This window comes from Rhipicephalus sanguineus, chromosome 4, assembly GCF_013339695.2.
Source record: "Rhipicephalus sanguineus isolate Rsan-2018 chromosome 4, BIME_Rsan_1.4, whole genome shotgun sequence".
Lineage (NCBI taxonomy): Eukaryota > Metazoa > Arthropoda > Arachnida > Ixodida > Ixodidae > Rhipicephalus > Rhipicephalus sanguineus.
The window spans coordinates 190,887,083-190,906,067 of record NC_051179.1 but is presented as its reverse complement, the minus strand read 5'-3'; the positions used below and the strand labels follow the sequence as shown (position 1 = coordinate 190,906,067).

Genomic DNA, 18,985 nt, shown 5'->3' with positions numbered 1-18,985 from the left:
AAGTTTTTTTCCAACTTGGTATCGAATATTTTGCTTCTAAAAAGCATGTTTTCATTGAAAAAAAAAAGAATTGAAGCGTATATTAGCATAAAAATCTTTATTTTCCATGGCCTATTAATGTCTTTCGCGATTACCAAAACAATGTCACCGTCGATAAAGTGGCGAATATGACGCGTCAAGCCATCAAAGTAAACTTCGGTATCTCAATAATTAGCCCCTCAAAAGCTGTACAATTAAGAAAGGCGTCTTTTCCGCCATGCGCGGCCAACGCTCGCGTCGTCTACATTGGACAGCATTTTCTAAACACAAGTTGCGAAAAAAAATGTGATATTGCGGTTAAAATTTAAAAAAAGGTGCCAAGCAACTGCTGTCATCTGTGAATCGACACACGAACTAGCTTGGAAACGAGCGAGTCTCGTTCAAAACGCTAATGGGGAGACATTGCCACGAGCGCTTGTTTTATTATTTTTATCTAGCAAGTGCGTTACACGCGTAGCCGCGTATAATCACTGTCTTGCGCAAGCCGCACCCTAATATCCGGCAACCTTCCAGATTATGTTAGGATATTCTTATAGGCTTCAGAGTGCAAACGCGAACAGCTGCTATTATTCTGTAACTAACGCGGTCACCAATGATAAGGCTCGAATATTCGATGCCGCATGTATAAAATGCCGCTGCGCCGTGCCGCGGTTCAGTTTTATCGACGGTCGACGCCCTGTTCGTCGCTACAGTGTGTACTGCTGTAGTATGAGTTTCTTTCCGGCCACAAGTTCGGGCAAATAAAGAGTTTAATGTTGAACACGCCGACTTCTGCCCTCATCACCGTAACGACCCCGTAACATCTGCTGGAGGTGCTGTCCTTTCATGTTCCGGACGCCCCCGTCAAGCCATCAACCAAGTCCAAGTCGCAAAGAAGACATAGATGCCAACCCCGACCAGCGAGCCAGCCACAGACATCGAGCTCTAGCTCCAGAGTGCGCGCTTTTACCCGATGACCACGACGGTGGCAACGCCAAACGCCACGACCACGACGGTGGCGACAATGACAGCAACTGTGACACCGGCCGCGACAGTCTACCACAACAACGCAGGGAGCAGCCAGCTTTCCGACGATCATCACTTGAAGACCCGGAATGCTGGCTCGAAATGTACGACCACGTCATCGTTTTCAATACCTGAACTAGTGAGTACAAGCTACGGCACGTCTACTTCGCCTTGAAAGACGCCGCCCGGACCCGGTTCGAGAATCAAAAGCGAAACCTGACAACGTGGGGCATTTCTCGCACCAGGTCCCTCGCCACATTCACGAGCGTCGTCCGCAAGGAGAGGGCCGAAGCTCTGCTGGAAATCCGTGTCCAGCTCCCAAACGAAAACTTGGTGCTCTAAACGGAAGAGATGAACCGAGTGTTCCGCATTGCTGACGCTCACATGCCCGAAGAAAAGAAAGTTCGTTTCCTCATGCGAGGAGTCAAGCAGGAGCTATTCGCGGAACTGATGAGAAACCCACCCAAGACCATCCAGGAATTCCTCTAGGAGGCAACAACCATCGAAAAGACGCTCGAGATGCGCACCCGGCAGTACAATCGCCGCTCATTTCAAGACAGCGCCGCTGTTCATGCACTCGGCTCCGATGACTTGCGCGAAATGATCCGAGCCATCGTGCGAGAGGAGCTGCGAAAGCTCGCACCTTTTCCACAGCCTGATGTGAAGTCGATTGCTGACGTTGTACGCGAGGAAATCCAACAGTCACTGGGTGTTCCTCAGCCGGGCCCGCCACAGCCAGCCGCAAGCCATGAGCTACGCTGCTGCAACCCGCCGTCACGCTCCTCCTTCGCACCCACGACAAGATGCCGCACCACCGCAGTTCCATCGCCAGACGCCGCCAGCAACACCAACGCCATACCGCCCGTCAGCCGGCCAGCGTTACGCCCTTAGGAAGACCGACGTTTAGCGCGCCACCGACCACCGCCCTATCTGCTACCACTGCGGAGAAGCTGGCGACACTTACCGCCAGTACCAGTACCGACAGACGGGACTGTGCGGGTTCGCCGTCGACGCGCCGCGTCCACAGCGGGGTGAACGACCGTGCGACATCGCCGCGTACATGGCAGGAACACACTGGACACCACGAGGACCTTCTAGATTGCCGTCGGCAGGCCGCTACGTCTCTCCCCAACGCCGACCATACACTGGCCCAACTCGGGGCCGGTCACCTAGCCCGTATCCGGAAAACTAAGGGCAGCGACCGATGGAGGTGCGGCTGCTGTACGACGAAATACCGAAGATGCTCCGCCGGCGACGACGACGCCGCGACGAAATCTAAAGAACACGCCGCAAGCTGAACGGAGCCCTGACGTCGAAACTTCGCGGCCCAAAGAAGATCTGACGGCGCAACATAGAAGAAGAAGGATAAACCGACGTAGCCGTGATCCGACGCCGCGATCTAACCGCAACGCAAGGCGACGAACTAGCGACCTCGACGACACCGCTCTCGTCGATCCTGGAGCCGACTATTCCGTCATCAGTGGACAATTCGCCGAGAAGTTGAAGCAAGTTAGGACTGCTTGGGAAGGCCCCGAAATCTGGACCGCTGGAGGCCATCTAATAACGCCGTCTGTAGTCTGTACAGCAACAGTCACCATCAATAATCGCACTTATCCTGCGATCTTCGTAACCTTGCAACATTGCTCCAGGGATGCCATACTTGGCATGGACTTCTTAAACCATCAAGGCGCCGTCATCGACTTAAGAACCAAGTCGATAACACTATCGTCGGACAAAACGACAGTGCCGGATATGAACCCATGTCAACGTGTCCTGAACGTGCTCGAGAATCAAGTCACCACTCCGCCTAGATCCAGCGTCATAACTACAGTCGGCACCGTAAAGGCTGAAGACATGGAAGGTGTCATCGAGAGCGATCAGCGTTTGCTGCTAGACTGTGACATTTGCGTCGCAAGAGGCATTGCTCAGTTGCATGAAGGCAAAGGAAGCATGAAGCTCACGAACTTCAGCCAAGGATACAGACACCTAAGCAGGGGCATGACGATTGGGTACATTGAAGAAATATTGGCCGTCAGTGATGCATACCTTTTCAGATTCTGACGAAGCAACAACGACGATCCCAAAGCCTGAGCCATCCTGCGACGTAAACCCAAGCCTTCCCGCTCACCAACAGCAAAAGCTCCAAAGCCTTCTGAAGGAATACAAGGACTGTCGTCGTCATCGCGCGTCCGACAGCCGCCCCTTGCTAAGCACCGTGTCATAACGGAAGAAAATGCTCGACCGCTCCGTCATTGTCTCTATCGGGTTTTGATGCGAGAACGGGAGGCTGTTAGGAACAAGTCGACGAAATGATACGCGACATCATTTAGTCGTCCAAGATTCCGTGGGCGTCTCCCGTAGCGTTAATGAGGAAGATGGATGGGACGCTACGTTTCTGCGTCGATTATTGTCGCCTGACCAAAATCACGAAGACGTGTACCCTTCCATGGATAGATGACGCCCTCGATCGACGCCACAACGCGAAGTACTTTTCGTCGATGGACCTCAAGACCGGTTACTGGAAAGACTGCCTTTATAACACCAGACGGCCTGTTCGAGTTCAAGGTCATGCCCTTTGGTCTTTGCTCGGCACCTGCAACTTTCCAATGTGTTATGAATATAGGGCTGGCTGGCTTGAAGTGGCAGACTTGCCTCGTACAGTTGGACGACGTCGTTGTGTTTCCCTGAGACTTCCACGAACACCCCCGGCGCCTTAAAGCTGTACTTCATGCAATCAAGACCTCCGGACTCACCCTAAAGACAGAAAAGTGCCGCTTCGCGTACGACAAGCTCCTGTTCTTGGGCCACGTCATTAGGAAGTCTGGAGTTCGCCCCGACCCGCCTTGTGGAATACCGCTAGGCCACGACCGCCGTTGTTACGAAAGTATTCAAGCGAGGACTGGCGTCATTCTTGCGAACCGGCGTTCTCCTGAAGAAGAACTCGCCACTTCGAGCCAACTGCTTTCTCGTGGTGTCATAAGCATTACATCCAGAAGTCCTGCAGGCCCTACACGACAATACGATGGCTGCGCACCTCGGCGTTTCCCGCGCGCTCCCAAGAATACAGGAAAGGTACTACTGGCCGCGCCTTCCCACCGACGTCGCACGCTACGTAAGGACATGCCGAGACTGTCAGCAAGTCAAGACACCACCTACAAGATCAGTAAGCTTTCGTCAGCCAATAGAACCTCCTAGCCGACCATTCTAGCAATTCGCGATGGACCTACCAGGGCCGTTCCCAACGTCATCTTCCGGAAATAAATGGATCGTCGTAGCTACGGATTACCTCATCCACTACGCCGAAACAAGGGCTCTACCGAAAGGCAGTGCCGCCGAGGTAGCCAAGTTCTTCGTTGAGAACATTGTCCTTCGTCATGGCACCCCACCATTATCCTTCCTCCCAGGGCACCAGTCAGAGCTAGGGCTATGCCAGTAGTCGCCGCGTGGGAGGTACGGCCTTTACGGCTGACCTAACTCAGGCGACCTGTCCCATCGTCCAGAATTGCCGCGGCGAGTTTAGTTCCTTTATCAGCACGATATCTCTTTCTTCACGGATTCTGTGCTTGTAGTTTCATTCACATGAGCTGAACGAAGTTCTTCGAGGTACTCTCGTCGCCACCTGTTCCAGAGATTGTTTTACGCTTGTTCTTTGTGTTTCCATCTTCGTTGAAGTATGTCGCGTGACGACGACGCCTCTTCGGCTGATGCGCTCACACAGTCTGTAGGAAGCATTTTCAATTTTTGGCCAATGAGGAAATGGCTTGGCGTAACTGGAGTTGGTTCAGAGGATCCTGCATGCACAAATGTTATCGGTCGTGAATTTATCATTGCCTTCACATGAATGAGGATGGTAGAAAGCTCTTCGTAATTACAGACGTGATTTTCCAGTATTTTCCTCAATGTAGACTTCACGGATGTAATCAGTCTTTCCCAAAACCCTCCTCACCAGGGAGCTTGTACGGTGATGAATTTCCAAATGATCCAGTGACTTCCAAAATACGATTGTACTTCTTGCGATTTCTTTAAGTCATGAAGTAGCAGAATCTCCCTAGGGGCCTTTCTAAAGGTCTTGGCATTGTCGGAGTACATTATCCTACAAATGCCTCGTCGTGCCGCAAATCGTTTAGAGTCTAGCAGGAACTTGTCATAAGCAAGACTGGTGACAAGCTCCAAATGAACCGCTCTGACGACTGCACATGTGAAGATGAGTATGTAACTCTTTTTCGTAGCTTCTCTATTATCTTTTCGTAGAAGGGGTCCAGCAAAATCTACACCACAGACTTCGAAAGGTGGAGAAGGCTGGAGACGGTCTGCTGTTAGGGGCGCGAAAAGCTCCGGGTATTGCTTGCAGGAATATCATCGAAAGACGGTGCATTCGTTTATGACATTCTTTACAACCTACCTGGCTCTCCGTATCCAGAATCTTTCTCTCAATTCCGTTAAGAGAAAGCTGAGTCCAGCGTGTAAAAGTAACTGATGTTCTTTCTTCACCAAAAAAATTGTGAATGTGTCTGAAGCAGGAGCCAGAATAGGGTGCTTGGAACTTTCGCGGAGGTTGCTGACCTCAAGTCGACCTCCGAAGCGAAGAAGCCTCAATTCTTCGTGATAGGGGCTGAACCGCTGAAGTGTAATATTCATTGGGCGTACATCCGGTCCAAATACGGTGTCGTGCGTTCGACGTATTCAATAAATTTCAGCCTCTTGTAATTCGGTTGCGTTAGAGGTTCTTCTTTTTTCTGGCGTCTGTATGTCGGCAATTCCTAGTGAAACGCTGCATCCACGCAGTTGTACGCATCAGTCGGTTATAAGAGCTTTAGTCATCGACGTTTACAATCGTAGGTTCTGGTCGTACAGCTGCATTCAAACACTTCCTATCTTCTTCTATGTGGATTGTATCCTCACTGTAGCAGGGCTTGTCGAATGTCGTCTCAGTGTGGATAAAGTTTGGTCCTTTCCACCAAAGCGAACTTTGTAAGCGCTGTTCCGCGGTAGCTCCTCTAGACAGCAAATCGGCTGGATTTTCATCACAACGGGCAATGTCTCCATATATTCACTTTGGTTAGGTGGAGTATCTCCGCAACTCTGCTACGGACTGTTTCCAGCACTTCGTTGAACTTCGTAGCCAATGAATCACAAACATAGAGTGTCCACATAACTGTTTCAACGTCCGCTAGGTTTAGGGCACCATTCCCTGTTGCAATAAGTCGAGCTGCAACAAGCACTCCCATGAGCTCAAGTCGTGGGACAGTCCTATTTGTTAGAGGTGCGATACTCGATTTGGCTATCAGTAGCTGAACTGTTATGGCTCCATTGAAGGTAGAGCACGGCGCCGTACGCAGCAGGGCTTGCGTCGCTAAAGGCCAGAATCATAACCCGAAAATTCTTGTCCAGGAGGAATGTCTTGTCCAAAATGTCTCTTAACTTCCAAATGATTCGCTATTGAGAGGCCTTTAGTCCACGCTGTCCACTCCAGTAGCATAGACTCGGGTAGGGGAGCATCCCAGGTCTATTTCTGTGGCCACATCAATGGTACTAATAACTTCACCACCAGAACGACCGTCGCGAAGAATCCGAAAGGATCGTACATGAGTGAGGCAAAGCTTAAAATCTGTCGCTTCGTAACCTTTGGTTCGCTTAACGATTCAAGCATCTTGTTTATCAATAGCCTTAAGATGTCTTTGTCAGTACCCCAGACCAGTCCAAGAATCTTCTTTCCGTTTCTTACAATAAATTGTATCTTCATGTCTTTAGTGTTGTAAAAGTTTCGTAACTGTCCATCATTTGTCGTCCACTTTGTTAGATGCATCCCCGCCTCTTTCAAAATACCAAAGCAATCGTTATAGACTTGCTGTGCTTCGTCTTTGCTCTGTGCTTCAATGACCAAATCATCTACGTAGAAACAATCCTTCAACAGTTTGGCAGTCGAAGGGTACTTGTCTTTCACTAGTTCGAAGTGGTGTCGCAGAATTGCCGCAAGGAGAAAAATGCTGCTGCAGGCACCGAAAGGAAGCCTTGTCATGCGCAGTTCTTCAAGGGTAGGAGACCCTTCCTCAAACCAAAAGTAGCGAAACACAGGTAGGTCGTGTTCAGCCAGTGACACTTGAAGAAACGCTTTTTCGATGTCGCTTGAAATTCCGATCTTGAAGCTGCAAAACTTCAGTACTAACTCGGATATATGCAGCGCGACTTGGACGAAAACAGGAGACACATAAAACACAGACGAGCGCCGACTTACAACTGAGTTTATTTGCACTTCGACAGGCCTTTTTGTATGCACCAACCCAGCCTGTATCAACCATCACACAGAAGCAGATAAACGACGATAAAAACGATAAAGGACCTAATGATGCTGTAAGCAAAAAAAAATTATCACATGCCTATAGCAAGACGAAAAGCCACCGTTTATGCGCACCTATATCACACAAGCGAACTAATTTTTTTTTTGATGACAAGACAGCGCAAAGAATTACACATTCCAGAAAACGCGCCAACAAAAACCAAGCCGAACACACGCACAGCGTGAAATATCTAACTTGTCCTGGTGACGAGTGAAGTAGGCATCTAAAAGAACAATGACCAACAACCACGGAAAAGCATGAGAGGATTAAACACTCAATGACAACCTAGAGATCAGAAATCGGCGTCAGGTAGTGAAACCAACAGACTGCTTGCGCTCTTACCGAAAAAAAAAAACGAGCAATACAAAACCAAAAGCAGACGAAATCAATACAATTGACTGTGAACGGATCAAGATAATTCAAAACAACCCGGCGCCGGGGTGACAACCACGCACTGTGAAAAACGAATTATTTACCTCATTTGTGTAATGGATAACAAGTGTAAAGATGAACAAATGACCAACAAAAACACGGAAAAGCAGGTGAGGGCGAAAGGACACGTCACACAAAACCATCTAAAAAGTCAACCTCAGCGTCCGTTAATGTGACTGAAGGCGTGCTTACACATTGATCGGCAGCTTTCCTAATAAAAAACGCTTCAACAAGTTCTCGTTCTGTCCTGTCTTTGGCTCTTTTCAGAAACTTTGTACTGTTGAAATTTAGTGTGCAGCCGCAACGCTTGCAGTGCTCAGCTAGGAAGCCACCAGCGTTATTGCGTACATTAAGGTTGTGCTCTTTTGCTCGCTCATTAAAACATCTGCCTGTTTGCCCTATGTACCGGCGGCCACAGCTGAGGGGAATGTCGTAAACGACATTTGCGACACATTCTGTGAACCTGTTTTTGTGCTTAGTCGTGCACTGGGGTAACCCTTGCCGATTGATCATGCTGCACAATTTCGACAACTTACAAGGGGCTGAGAATACTATCTGAATCTCGTGTTTTGATGCCACCCTCTTGATATTGTGTGATATTCTATGAATGTAGGGGATCACTTGTACCTGCTTCTTTTGATTATCCCGTTCTTTTCCCCCGTCAGAACGCTTAATCTTTTGAAGCAACGACTCGGACACCTCAGATACCAGGAAAGACGGGTACCCTGCGCTCCTCAAACGTGTTACCTGATCTTTGAAGCTTTTCAGACATGCAATGTTCACAAGATTTTGTTAGCGCGGACTGGAGACAATTCGTTACTATTCCTCTCTTGACGAGTTTCGAATGAGCGCTTTCGAAGGGAAGTAGGCCTTTCTTTGACCTCGGACTGAATTTCCAGCAGATTCTTCCAGAACTGAACAGCAGGCTTAAGTCCAGAAATTGAAGCCTGTTGTGTTCCGGCAGCTCCCACGTGAAGTTAAGACCTGCGCCATGTTTTGTGAAAATATCTACAATGTTCTTCGCAACACCTTCTATCTCTTCGCTGCATACATCTTTTAGAATTACAAGGAAGTCGTCTACATACCTATGAATTTCTACCACGCGTGAGCCCTGAATGTGGGTTTGAATGCGCATTCCTATGACTGACAAGAAAATATCGCAAAGAACCGGAGCAACTGACGACCCAATGCAAATACCGCGTTTTTGAATAAAGAAGCTCTCTTCAAACTTTTATAGCTGTTGACTTCAGGTAGAATTCTAACAAGTCTAAGAAGTCCTCACTGCGTATTCCTGCTGCGTTCTGGAATTCAGTTTCTCCGAAGTCTGATATCTTTTCCTTTAAAGCGCTTAGTAATTCCTGATGCGGAACAGAATAATACAGCTCTTCAATGTCAATGGAAAATCCAGTGTACAAACCTGGAGGCAAACCTCCTAAACACTTTACAACGTCCGATGAACTTTTAACTAGAAAAGGATCCCCGCTCACCAACACATGAAGATGCTTTTGTAGGTATCTTGCGACCAGGCGTTGCCACGTACCATTTTCGGAGACAATGGCTCGAAGAGGTGCTCCATCCTTGTGTGTCTTGATCGTGAAGAAAACTTCAAGAGATGCCGTCGGCTGCTTCTTAGCTTGTTTTTCGACGCTATCTAGGTTTAGTCCTTCCAGGATTTTCAGTGCCTTTCTTTTTTGTTCCTGGGGATTGAAATCAACTTGCTTGAAATTCTTGCCGATTGCAATACCAGCCTTTTCTTTGAACAAGGGTTTCGAAAGCACCGAGAACCCACCTTCTTTATCATCAAGAAGAACCATAAGGTTGCGTTCCTCGATGGCCCTGCAAATTTTTCCGAGAGAGGGCTTTGACGACGGAAAAGACCCTACATTTCGCTTTAGGCAGGCCACACCATCCGACAATGCGGCGTCTCTGCTGTGCTCCCCACTGCGGTCCGCAATCCTGCGTACCATGGTTAGCATTTCCTGACGGCGAACGGAAGGTGTGAAACTGTATTTTGGCCCCTTGTCCAACAGCTTCTTGATATCCGGCGGAAGATCTGTTTCACCGAAGACCTTAACCTGACTACCTTCACCTGTTGGCTCTTTTTGTCTTTTCCCGAAACTCATGAGGGCTCTTTGCCACAGAAATTCAGTTGACGTTGCCGCCTGCTTCTTAAATGCTTCCAACCGTCTCGCTTCTTTGGAAGGATCCCGTCCAATCAATACAAGAACCTGGAGCCAGTCATAAAGCAGCCTAACTTGCCTCCAATACTCAGATTTCAATATTTTGCAGACCCTTCTGCAATGACCCCCACGACGGCTGAAGGAACCCAAAAAGGGCTTGCACTTCGAGTGGAACAATTCGATGCTTGATGCAATACGAAATAACTCTTGACTGGCACGTAGATATGGCAATCAGGTTTGCACAAGCTAAGGCCGGATCAGTGCGGAAAGTTCCAGATAGAAAGGGGCCCAATGTAGAAGAAATCTGTTCCAATAAAACTTTGACTTGGGCGAGTTGGTACATACTCGGATATATGCAGCGCGACTTGGACGAAGGCAGGAGACACATAAAACACATTTCTGATCTCTAGGTTGTCATTGAGTGTTTCATCCTCTCATGCTTTTCCGTGGTTGTTGGTCATTGTTCTTTTAGATGCCTACTTCACTCGTCACCAGGACAAGTTAGATATTTCACGCTGTGCGTGTGTTCGGCTTGGTTTTTGTTGGCGCGTTTTCTGGAATGTGTAATTCTTTGCGCTGTCTTGTCATCAAAAAAAATTAGTTCGCTTGTGTGATATAGGTGCGCATAAACGGTGGCTTTTCGTCTTGCTATAGGCATGTGATAATTTTTTTTTGCTTACAGCATCATTAAGTCCTTTATCGTTTTATCGTCGTTTATCTGCTTCTGTGTGATGGTTGATACAGGCTGGGTTGGTGCATACAAAAAGGCCTGTCGAAGTGCAAATAAACTCAGTTGTAAGTCGGCGCTCGTCTGTGTTTTATGTGTCTCCTGTCTTCGTCCAAGTCCCGCTGCATATATCCGAGTATGTACCAACTCGCCCAAGTCAAAGTTTTATTCAGTACTAAGTCAAGTATGTTGAGGTTCAAATTCGGCCCTATCCACAAGACATTGTTGAGAGGAGAGCCCGAAGCGCTAGATGAGGCGTCGAACACCACCTGTACTTTTGTTGTAATTCTGTCACGTCTCACTACCGCTCGGTGTGGCATGTAGTACGTGACAAGCCCCCTCATACTGTTCGTTCTAACCTTCTGAGCAAAGCTATTGTTTAGTAGCTCCTTTTCGCTGTGTCATATTTCTTGTGAAACTCTGTTTCTCGACACAGCTTTTTCTGTAGAGGCTCCAGCCTCTCCAAAGCGACATCCCGGCTGTCTTTAAGCGCGGAATAATTGCTGCGCCACGGGAGTTGAACCTCGTAGCGTCCATTGGTTTTAACAGTTGATTCCATGAAGTTCTTCAGAGCGTATTAGTCATCTTTCGAATGTCTTTCTTCGTGGGCCAGTCCCAGATCCTCCACTTTCCAGAAAGCCCTCAGTTGCTGGGAGACGTTGGTTTTCATCAGGCGTATGTTCAAGGTCTTTACGGTTTCTGGCTGGTTGAGCTTCGGCAAACGCCTGGTATCTCCATGTTGTGCCCATCTCATGATTCTTTCGATGGCGGTTAAGGAGTCGTCCAGTCGCTGAATTTTTCCGCTGACGAGTTGCCAGTAATAGTCAGCCCGTATAAGCACTCATATGCCAGGGTCATGTGAGAACTTGAATACGGTGACATCAGGCAAACGTATAAGTCCCCGTTTCACCTTTTCAAGCACATTTGTCTGTGTCAATGCCGACAAGGCACTGCATACTTCTGGGACTTCAATAGCCTCTATTTTATTCGAGCGTGAGTCGTACTGACTATGCAGCGTAATGCGTAATATCCGATATTATTTCCGAGGTGCGGAAACGTTTCCGAATCCACAGATGGTGAGCTGCTCTTCGGCTACCCCGGTGGCTTTCAGCTTCCTAGACAACTATTCTGTGATGACGCTGTGTTGACTGCCACCATCAATTAACACTCTTACAAGGCGTTTGCTTCTAGTGCCCAGAGCCTAAACTTGCGCGGTCTGCAGAAGTACTGTGCAGAAGTAGCGAGTCTCTAGAGGAACAGGAGACAGCGGTCTGTGTTTCGTTATTCATCTGTGTCCATTCTGGCTGACACGTAGCTGTGACGTGTCATCCCGTATATTTTGCTCAACTTAACCTCTTCCTGCTTCTGCATTCTTTCGCTCTGTGAAATGGTCCAGCACATCGGAAGCAACATCCCAAATTGCGCAGTTTCTCTTTTAGATGCGAAGCATCTTATGGTGGAGTTCAATGCGGCGGTGGTGGTGGTGGTGTGCGGCGTGACCACCCTTACTGCGCATGCGCAAACCCTCCCCACACACATCCTCGCCACTCCCCCTCTCCCCCTCTACACTTCCACTCCCCTTCTGAAACGCGGGCTCGACATGCCGAAACGCTGTTTCGCATCGCCTCATGGTCCCCTTTAGCAAGAGATGGTGTAATGTTTTTCTCTTTTACTGTTAGCTCCGCTGGGCAGTCATCCACCGAGTGATCTTTTGCACCGCATAGCATATCTGGAACACGTTTCACGGCTAACATAGATGCAGAACCTCGGTTATAGTCGTTAGATTTTGGTTTTCGGGTTAAGACTCGTTCTCTGTGGTCTTGCGTAGGGGAGCATGGATTTGGTTAGAAAGAAGACAACACGACAGAAGGGATGCTCACTTGCCACTGAGTTTATTCTAAAAAAAAAGTCTCACCAAGAAAGCTTATACGCAGGCCCATTCACAAGAGCCACTGTCACACACACAAAAAAGTGCCGAATCGCTGGGACATGCGGTAACAATCTAAGATCTCTTAAAGGGTTCTACATATGATCAGCCGCTGTGAAGGAAGTTTGTTTCCTTCATCGTCAAATGCACCGAAGGTGCACTCATGCACGCGTCTGCTGCAATCTTAATGTGGTCCGCCTCTAGAATCTCTCTTTCACGCCTTGGCTTTGATCTACCCATCACGTCTGGCTCCTAGAAAAGTGCTGTGCACCCACACTTCCTGCAATGCGCAGGAAGGTGCACCCCGTCATTCTGAGCCACCAGCGTACTCGCGCGCTCTCTTAATCTATCACTAAGACATCGGCCCGTTTGGCCGATGTAAGCTTAACCACAACTGAGTGGGATTTTATATACCACTTCCGTATCACAGGGGACAAATGGCTTCTTGTGCTTGTTTTCGTACCCTGAATTCTTGGTTTGTTCACCGGCCAGAGCACACAAACGAGCACTCTGTGGTCATCCGTCAGCGGCAAAGCCTGTTTCCGGCTTTTTACTTCGAGGCTCAAGACGTGTAGAAGAATAGACAATTCATCTAGTTGGCCACTAGTACCGCTTGTATTCTTCGAAGGCAAGGTGCACTGAGTATAACGCAGCACCATTTCTTGCGGAAAGTTTTGAATTATAGCTGTTTTCAGTAACTCTCTATACTCTTTTTCTTCGACGCCAAGGTTACAAAGGGATCTCACGCGGGTTTGTACCTCTTCATACAACTTCACATGAGCGGACTTTACTAAGGTTTAGAAGCCGGCGCATATGGTCGTTAACAGTCAGCGACTTCTGGCCGAATCTTTCTTTGAGAAGGTCTATAGCTGTGTTAAAACTTCCGTTAGGTGTGGCCAGGCCGCTGATGACACCTTCCGCTTTACCCGTCAGCCGTCAGGTAGCTGCGGAGATATTTCAATTTGTCCACGTCTACGAGATCGTGGTTCTGATAAATTGTCGACTCAAATTGATCCCAAAACTCAGGCCATCAAATTGGGTAACCATCAAACTTCGGTAAATCGAGCTTAGCTAGCTTATCTGCGCAAGTGCTTTGAGCTACCCCTTGAGGAGCGCGTAAAATGCGTTCAGCGTGGGACTTTGCGAGGACGATGGAATCTTGATATTGCCCGACGCTTTGAGTCTCATCCTCAAGGTTATCGTCAGTGACGTGCTCTTCTATTTGGTTGTCATGGTCCGTGAGCATCGTTTTCTATATCTTCAATAGGTTAAGATAACCAGTTAGCTCACCAGTTGGCGTTCGTTCCGTCCGCATTAGAGTCGTCATGTCATTAATAATCCTGGGGGCCTGAGCTCGAACAGTAGCACGCTTCCGTCGTAGCTCTTCCATGTCGTCACGTCGGGAATTGAAGGGCTCGTGATGACGTGGATCGTTCTTCGTTTCTCTCCCAGCGTCGTCGCGTTGATCGCGTCTATCGGCCGTCCTCTTCAGGTAGCTCGCTTCATCGTCGGGGGTCTTCAACTGTTCGTATCCTCATCAAGGCACCATACCCTTGAAAACCAGGAAGCGGAGCCGAAGTGGAGAACGTCTTGTTTATTTGACGCTGAGTAAATAACTAAATATGGAATGCGGGCGTGCGCTCGGGTCCACGCTCAATTGTCACTTCGTCTTCTCTCCTGTTGACATGTATAATATTTAATATGCATGGCTGTGCTTGTTTCTGGCGTATCACTGATTTATCAATTCTTTCTGTTCGCTGTTAGAGCTCCATGAAGGTAATTTACGAAATCACCTGCCACAAGCATGCAGTAGTGCCCAGTTCGCGATCACGAGTCCAGAGATGGCTTCTTTGGGCTCTGCCAACGCAGCGTGGCGCGATCTCCGTTCGTTCTAGCGCCCGCCCGCCAATTTGAACTCCGCTTAATTCGAACAATTTTATAGCCCCCTTCGGGTTCGAATCAACGAGCTTTCACTGGTATCTAGAAATTGTAATCCATCAATCTGAGGCAATTCTTTGGTAAAATTCAGCCCTTACTCATTTAATTCAGGTTGTTTGCCACTGAGGTAACCTAAAGTCAATGTCGTCACTGCTACAAAAAATCAAGTACTCGTCCACGTAACAAAATACCATCGTAATACGATTACCTAAGGCGTCCTATAGAGGTTTGTCAACCTTGCTAAGGTATAAATCACTAAGAATTGGAGCAACATTAGAACAAACGCAAATCCCTTATTTCCGTACAAAAACGCCTTCCTTCCAAACAACCAGTGTCAAATTAAAATAAATTTATAGGACTTCAAGAAAGGCCCCCTAGAAACACAACGCACATTTGTCTGTAAGAGGGTTTCCTGCACTTGAAGTAAAGAAGATGATTAAGGGCTCGTTTTTCTTTGTTAGACACAATATTAATGAGAACTAACAGACAATGAAGCCAAGGAAAGTAAAGGGGATATTATTTGTAGTAATTATGATATAAATGCGTAGAAACTAAAGTGGACGAAAAGATAACTTGCTGCCGGCAGGGACCGAACCTGCGACCTTCGAATACGCGTCCGCTGCTCTACCTGTTGCCCTAGCGATGCTCTACTTGTTGCTTAATACAGTAATAAACATATTTTAACAACCCGTCATGGGGCAAGGAGTATTACAGGCGCTCGATATCCATACTGAAAGCTTTACAACCAGCGGGATTCCTTCTGAGAGAAACTCAAGTAGCGCCTGAGAATTAAGCACGCGAAAGGAGTCTCAAAAACTCAGTGAGGCTAAGCAGTTCTGCATGTAAGTAGCTACAGCAAATAGCCAACCACCTTTCTCTGAAACATGTGCTGGAAACGAAATCTTGGTCTTATGCGTTCTCGCTGAAAAAAAAAAACAATTCTGAGGCAGACCATTTAGCCTTCTTGGCATTACAAGCTATTCAATCAAGATTATGTGCTAAAAAAATGTCGACACCTCGTTGCCCAGCTGGCGATGGTGCAGGTTCTACGACAAACATACATACAAATAACTTTGTTGGGGTCCTGAAGGATAAGAATAAAAGAGCCCAAGAGACCTCCCTAGTCAAGTAGGTGGCTCCGCCCATGTCGGCACCGGGAGATAACTCTCGGCAACGGCACGGGCCCTGTGCACGTCCAGGAGTTGATGCATGAGATCCGGACTGCGCGGTCGCTCATCCCAGCTGACCGCGTCGTGGACATGAATCCCACGCTAAATGAGCACAGCCACTGCTGATTAAAAGATTAAAAGAGCCCAAGAGACCTCCCTAGTCAAGTCGGTGGCTCCGCTCATGTCGGCACCGCGAGATGATGACTCTCGGCAACGGCAGTGGCCCTCTGGACGGCATGGAGTAATGCATGAAATCCGGACTGCACAGTCGCTCATTCCAGCTGAGCGCGTCGTAGAGAGTGGAGCCCACGCTAAATGGGCACAGCCAGAGCATATCGTCGAAAGAGCAGCTGTTGTGCCCGCACTTAGAACACGACTGTGGAAAATCGGGATTGGACCGATTGAAGGCTCTAGGAGTAAGATAAGTGCGCGTCTGCAAAAGTCTGAGAGCAATTGACTGGTTCACAATTGTGGCGGTTTGGGCGTGTTGGTATGACATGACCAATAAATTCTAAGCGCACAAACAGACGAGGACAAGAACACGTATGTCATACGTGTTTTATTCTCGTCGGTTTGTGCGCTTAGAAATTATTGGTAATTGATTGCGCTCTGTTTATTTTGGCTTTGGGTTATGGAATGTTCTCCTACTCAGTCTATAGTAAGTTGTAATTTCGTTAAATGTGTTTAAAGGGTCCCTAATGAAGCAGTCCTGTGATATAGCAGGCCCGTTAGTCCCAGCGCGGTACGTGTGTTCCTGCGGTTGGGAATGAATGAGCCCGCTCGTTAGGATTGCATCCTGCAATACCTTCGAGATGTCGTGACCGCTCAGCTTCTTATTTATTTCTTCTTGTAGAGATTTGTGGACAATACAAGCAGCTTGGTCTGATATTAAAGCATTGGAGTAGGCTCTGAGCTGAATTGTTTTTATGGCTGTTAACGCTTCTTCTGAGAACATGCTGCCTGGTAAAATTACTTAATGGCCGCCCTGATCTGAAATCATTACTTCCTTCTGAACAAAATAATTAAACAAAGGCCTAATAGGACTATGAGCGTTCATTTGCCTATTTGATGGCTTGATACTAGTGGAGATTCCGAGTCTAGTATCGTCTAGTATTGATTAGGACTGGTCTAGTGATGCTGAGCGGCAGGCATGAACGTCTGTCGGTTTAAGTTTAGGCTTAAAGCAATATTTAGGACCTAAGGTAGTGTCTTGCAATGACTATCGACAGCTCCTCCGAGGACCAGTATGCATCGGCGTGCGTTCAGGTCAAAGCAAGGATTGGGTGGGGGTGGGGTCATCCCCTTTAGTAATCAGAAGGGAGTGCCTATTCTGCGCCATACATTTACTCAGTCGAACCTTTATTGTTTTATAACGTGCAGGCTTACAGACGCGCATGCTTTTTGTCTACAAGGCGGCCGAGGACCCCTGATGTTGCATTCAAAGAACCACTTACTTCCCACATTTGCTACCGGAAAGCTGGGGACCAGTGGCGGGCCGTTGTGTGAAGCTGGGCACAGCCAAACAACGGTGCATCTATTGCGGAGCTTGTCTTTAGTTTTAGGGCTCGGACCAAAGGGGTGGGGGGTCGGCGCTGTGGTAAAACTTGCTTATCTGGTGGTGAAATAGTTGACAAAGTCTTCTTACGTGGTTGAAGTTCACGATGTTTGCTCCTCCACAAGAGTTTCGCATGCTGCTTAGGTATACCCTCATTCTCGGCTGTTCGGTGGCTTCTGAAGGCAATCGTCACGCGCAGTAGAGGAACGATGTTGAGATACCTTTGGATATTCCTGCTAGAACCTAACTTGACGCCACGATTCCGTGGTAAGTATGGCACAAGTCCTCCCAGCATGTGTCGTAGATGGTTGCAGAAAGCCGCACAGCTGAACTTCAACAGGGCAAACTCGAGTCGTCGAAAATTACGACATAGACGTAGCATGTAACAAACAAATAGCGATTAAAGTAGCCAGATAAGCAGGATTGTTGATATCAGTAGGAGAACACGAAAAATGGCTCAGAGTACTACGAATAAAGCTTAGTATGATAGAAAGCTGAGCTAGTTGGTAGGTGTTCATGATGAAACGTGGATAAAAGCGCTGTTTTTTTCTCTCAATGGCCAAAATGCCTTATTGGCCTCCTAATGATGTATTAACCAGCCCAGACAGGTGCACTCCTGAAGTTTGAGCTCATCGAAGTTGTGACCTGCCATATTAAAATGCTGGGACACGCCGACTGGCATTTTATTCGCCGTTTCAATGTGATTCGGTGTAATCTCTAAGTAATGACTAGCATTTTTCCCAGTGTACCGTCAGCAGGGGCGCGCAATTCCTGAATCGCAGCTGATTCGTGGCTCAGAGGACGCCACCCCCCCCCCCCCCACCTTATCGACGTGAACAGAGTCCTTGCTCAAGGCGTGTACTTCTCCCATCCGCCTCTTTCGTTTACGCAGAATCGCCGTCAAAAGGCACCACTGCGTCTGATCAAACTTTGAATTTCCCAGCAATTTGTTACTGTATGCGACCGAACAGTGCCATACTCTTGTGAGCACATTTTAAGACATGCGATAAATCAGAATTCAAGGCTGCCTGCCGAAGCAGCGGGAATATTCGGCTTTTACAGATAAGGCTGTTATGAGATCCCAACAACAGCCAATTTTTGTGGCGCAGCTGCTTGCCGCCGCCGCCGGTGACCGTGATGGTAATCGCGCACGATGAGAAAAAAAAGATAACGAAGTTAGAGCAGCATTTGAACCCGATCGAACCAATTTTGCATATACATATATATATATATATATATATATATATATATATATATATACATATATATATATATATATATATATATATATATATATATATATATATATATATATACGCACACATACAAACGCACGCACGAACATACATAAAGTATGGTGGAACTCCACTACCCCCCCGCCCCCCTAAAAGAGAAAATATTTCTGGCAGCGCCCCTGACTCCTGTCGTTTCGTCCGCGCCCGCCCTACCCATTTTTCACACTTCCTTTATTCTGCTTCTCCGCTTTTTTGAAGGGAGACTCTAAGCCAAACGCACACATACACACTGCTGAGGTGGGCAGTTGCTGCCTTGAAGAATAAGAGACGACACGCCAAACTGTTGGCTTGAGCGACACCCCGTGTTCAAGAATTTTCATCACCTCTCGAAGCCACTATCTGTCCCTGAACTTCGGCCTTGTTTGGATGAAGAAACTGGC

The 18,985-nt window shown here is 47.8% G+C and overlaps 1 protein-coding gene across 1 annotated transcript in view; it reads right to left on the bottom strand.

The window, feature by feature from the left end:
- The window catches only part of LOC119390976 (polyamine-transporting ATPase 13A3-like), a 585,099-nt gene that overhangs the window by 379,128 nt on the left and 186,986 nt on the right, over window positions 1-18,985 (bottom strand). The window lies entirely within an intron of this gene.